Source organism: Capsicum annuum, chromosome 10 (assembly GCF_002878395.1).
Source record: "Capsicum annuum cultivar UCD-10X-F1 chromosome 10, UCD10Xv1.1, whole genome shotgun sequence".
Taxonomy (NCBI): domain Eukaryota; kingdom Viridiplantae; phylum Streptophyta; class Magnoliopsida; order Solanales; family Solanaceae; genus Capsicum; species Capsicum annuum.
The window spans coordinates 40007079-40012558 of record NC_061120.1 but is presented as its reverse complement, the minus strand read 5'-3'; positions in this window follow the sequence as shown (position 1 = coordinate 40012558).

Genomic DNA, 5480 nt, shown 5'->3' with positions numbered 1-5480 from the left:
TATTCGTATGTGTGATATATGTATACTTATGATTATTTATCGTATTGCTACTGTGTATGTGAGTATTATAGAACTGTTAGTAGACACTATGTGGGCTACCATTTCAAAAAATAGTTTTAGGTATATTAGTCTCCCTAATCTTCAATTGGTGATACCCGAATGAAGATCAATCTTTGAGAAACATCTAGCATACTGAAGTTGGTTGAAAAGATTATCTATCTTAGGAAGAGGATATTTATTCTTCACCATAACCTTATTCAACTACAAATAATCTATACACATTTGAAGATACTCATTTTTCTTACACAGAAAAATCACGGGAGCACCCTATGGAGAAATACTAGGCTGAATGAAGCCCTTATCAAAGAGATTCTTTAGCTGCTTCTTTAGGTCTTCTAATTTCACTGGAGAGATTCTATATGGAGAAATAGAGATAGGACATGTATTTAGTATAAGATCAATCCCAATGTCTATTTCCCTATTAGGAGGAATGCCAAGAAGATCCACGGAAAACACTTTAGGAAACTCATTGACAACATGGACAGGTTGCAAAGAGGGCCCCTTAGAACTAGAATCCTTTACTTGAATTAGGTGATATAGAAACCCCTTATAGATAATCTTTTTGACTCTAAGATAAGAGATAAACCTCCCTTTAAGCATTAGGGAAATTCCCTCCCATACAATTACTGGGTCATTAGTAAATTAGAAACTGGCCCTTTTGGTCCAACAATCTATAGAAGCATTGCACGAATAAAGTCAATCCATCCCCAAGATTACATCAAAATCTACCATAACAAGCTCTACCAAATCTATTAATATCTCTTTATGAAAGATAGATACCACATGCCCCCTATATATATTTTTAGCAACTACAAAATCACTTAGTAAAGTAGACACCGAAAAGGGGTCAAAAATAATTTCAGGACCAAAACCAAAATGCACATTCACATAAAGGGTCACATAAGAAAGTGTAGACCCCAAATCAAGAAACTAGTACACATGTCGAGAGAAAAGTTATAATATACCAGTAGCAACATCAGGTGAGGCCTCATATTCCTTACGGGTAGCAAGAGCATAGAGATAATTTTGGCCAGGATCGGTCTGAAATATCATACCCTTTGGCACCAGGTCCAAAGAATTAGTGACCAAAACATTATTACCCTAGTGGCCTCCTTAGCTACGGGATAATTCCTTTGAATATGTCTAGGCTAACCATAATTGGACCATAAATTCTTTCCCTCATCACAATAACCCTAGTAGAGCATATAGTCAAATCTTTAAAGAGGATATGGTGGGGTCGACTAAGCTCCACTGGACTGATATTGGACACCTAGTCCCTTAGGACCACTGCTCACCTAAAAACAATGTTCACCAGATGGCTTGGGATAAGGAGCCCTAGCTGAATAATATAAAGCAAAATTTCCCCAAGTCTTCTTTTAGATCAACTATCTAGCACCTGTCCTACTACCTCTTTGACCTCTACCCCACTCTAAATCCTTAAACTTCTTATTATGCCTCTCCTCAATCTTTGTTTGTCTTTTCTTGTGATCCTTGACCCGCTGCATGTAAACCAAAAACCTAGAGATACCTATGTCATTATTCAACATAGTACTCTTACACTCCAATACCAAGTCACGGGATAACCCTAAAGCAAACTTTCTCATCTTAGATCTTTGGCTAGACACCAATTATTAAGCATAATAAGAAAACTGCTAAAATTTCAAGGTATACTCCTTCATACTCATGTTTTCTTACTTCAAACTCACAAACTTATCATCCTTATCTTCCCTCAAGACTTGAGGAAATAAAAAATCAAAAAAGGCACCAAAAACCTTATCCTATAAAGCTAGATTTGTATCATCACCGCTCAACTACTACAACTCCTCAAAAAACTTATAAGCTATAGCCTTCAACTTGTATGCAACAAACTCCACACCCTCAGAATTAGAAGCATGGATCACCCAGAATATCTTGTTCATTTTATCAACAAAACCTTGAGAATCCTTCTCAACCTTAAAGCCTTTGAAGGTCGGGGTATTGAACCTTATGAATTAGCCAACTCAAGTGACATTTGAGGAAGGAGCCAAAATGCCAACACGGCCAGACTGATGGGACTAAGAGGCCACCAACTGAGTAAGTAGATGAATACATTGGAAAAACATTACATAGAAACCATTACTTTAAGGCAATAGGTCATAAGTATGATCAACTTTTGAAGCCCAAGGTGAACTAGTAGGAATTGGTATAACTCAAGTAGGGCAGTACAATTAAGAGAAGGGACTTTAGATTGAGTCTGCACTCTATAGATAGGTCGAGTTCCATTCACATCATCCTCGATAGGACAGATGTTCTAGAGAAGTTTCTACGAGTATCAAGTCTTAGAGAAGGCATGATCTAAAATGAGAGTAAATTAGATATTAGAGGTATATTGATATACCAGACTCTGTAGCCCAAAATAGAACACAAGAAAGGGAAATATTCCTAAATGCATTGTAGCCTTCCCCTTATAAGTGTGAAATACTATACACCCATAAATGATACTCTTTTTGATAAGGATTATTGGATACCCAAAGACCCTAAACCTAGGTTCTAATACATAAAATTTTATGACCCGATCATAGTCCTAGTCGTGATAGGTATCCCAAGCCCACCGAGAGTGGCAGACCACCCCTTTATCCTAGCCATCCCAAACATATTATGATATAATAGCGGAAGCAACCCAAATAAATATATGGAAGATAGATAGATAGTTCAATAGGGACTAACAATCTATAAACAAAAACCACCCAAACACTATCCATAAAAGCCTTTCAACCAAAATACCAAGTTAGGTTGGGATATATCCCTAACCATAGCCAAAAAGAAAATCCAAAATATAAAAAATATGATGGGATTTTGATAAATATAAAGAAAGCAGTGAAATGTTCAGCCTTCCAAAAGATGAAGGCTCACCACTTTAACATAGACCAACTAACAAACCAGAATTACCTAATTCTACACAAGGTAACCAAATAACCCCTAGGACCCTACATTATTAAATGATGTAGCATCTGGAGATGGTTAGTAGGGTCAGCGCTAGCATATGACTTAGTGAAGTGATAAAACAATGCCATGATCAAATCAGTCCAAAACCATTTAATATCCATATGCACACATTCATATATACATACATATAAGATGTCGGGGTAGGGAACAAAGTTTAACAGGAGATTTAAAACCCATTAACATGGATTGTATAGCTCAAATCTTCCTAGGGGCGCCCACATGCTTTATGGGTTCAACTCTCCCTATTGAAAGAGACCTAGTGCGTGTTAGCCATATGAACCACGAAAATATGAGAAAAGTCTACAAAATACATGATACCATCCATTCCAATATATATATATTTATTAAGTATATACTATGCACACGGTCACCAACACGCCCATCCCGGCAAATATGGTTTCCAACGGTAGTCCCCTCGAGACCTCTATCTTTCACAATGAGCTACATAACCCTTTATAAGTATTAATTAAAATAATTTACACATTCCTACCTATTAACCAAGGAGTCATCCATTATGTAATTAGCCAAATCATATTGTCAAACCAATTGAACTTTCAAGTCAATTCCATTATCCCATTCAAAAATAATTAGCCAAATAGTATCCTACTTTAAAATTTAAAAACTAATCCATGGCCACCAAGGCCTTTCAAAACTATTTTTATCCATTTATCAAATAATGTGATGCAATAGTTTGGAAAAGTAAGCAAAACCATGTAATTGTCCATATTACAAGACCAATTATACAAGTGGGTTGAGGTTAATACCAATTTCTAACCAAGGACCATAATTTTGGAGAAATCCACAATCCCCTTCCCATCCGCCATACCCATGCACAATTTTTGTTCAAAGGCCATGAGGTAATGCATGATTAACTATTCCTAAACAATGGGTAAATCAACCAAGTACTAATCATACCTAACCCTCAACCCATCATTCCAAACCCAATAATTTAAAATTGCATCAACAATGATTAAACATATGCCTTTATGATAAACCAAGTAAGAGAAGAGATACATTCCTAAAAATACCAAGAATTTAGAGAGGAAAGAACAATTAGAACCATAGTTGATTAATCCTTAGAAACCCTGGCATTACTCTCAATTAGGAAGTTTAGACAGAGAGACAGTAGTGTCTATATTGTGTTAACTGATGAAAATAGGGCCAAAGGAAGGGTTTTAAGTCATAGGAAATAATGTGGTGGAAGGAAAAGACTATACTACTCTTAATAAATATAGGTAGATAAATAGCACCTAGTTTCTACGGGCCAGGTAATGACTCATGATTACTTGTAATGAGTTATAATTAAGACTCCTAGCCTAGAACCCCAAACCTTAACCTCTTACTTTTATGGTCATGATTCACACCCTATGAATTATGATCAAAACTTATAAATCATGTGGACTAAGTTATTATCAGGACAAAAATATTGGACAATATTAATAGTTAGACCACCATAGGTAGTACATGACTCGTATAGAGTGACTATGACTCATTACATGAGATGTGATGTAGATGCTGAGCTCAATCACAAGTAAATATTTAGAGTCCAGAACCTAGGTTATTATGTTTATTGTTGGCTATCCAATGATTAGCTATGTATCATATTATGATAAGTTATTGGATATGATTTGGATTTCTCTATGAATGTGCTATAAATCATACTTGATGACTATTGATAATTAAAATAATAAACTATCTTTTATACTATTGATAATTAATTGCTCATGATTTTGTTTATTATTATAAGCATGCTAGGAAATTATGCTAGTAATCATGTTAGAAAATATCCCGATTAATGATATTAGCAATTTTTCCATAAATTATGTTAGAGGTAATGCTTATTGATTATATGAAAAGTTATTCTATCAATTATGAGTTTAATAATGATGATTTATTATATGATCACATATACTATTGAATTTACCACCGACTATGATGATATGACTATTGATTTTAGTTTGTATTTTATGATTATATATATATATTGATACCTGGCAAATCTAGAGAATGATTATTCTTATATATTGATACATAATAAAGTGAGATGATGATTATGATGATATATTGATACTCGATAAGGTAGGAGGATGATTATGATGATATATTAATACTCGATAAGGCTGGAGGATTATTATGATATTATATACCTAGTAAGGCCGAAGGCTGTTTATGATAATGCATTGATATTTGGAAAGATTAAATGATGATTATATTGATGTGTCTATATGAGTTTTGGTATGATGTTGATATCAGGGATGCCGGTTTTAGCCTAAAATTAATAAATGTTCAGAAAGTGGTATAGTTGATGATTAGTCCTAAATAAGAATTAATGGTGGTTATTGTGTAAGTGATCAATAATGACTAGTTGATAAATAAGAATTAGTCGGCAAATAATGATTAGTTAAAAAATGGTGTTAGCTGATAAATAATGATTA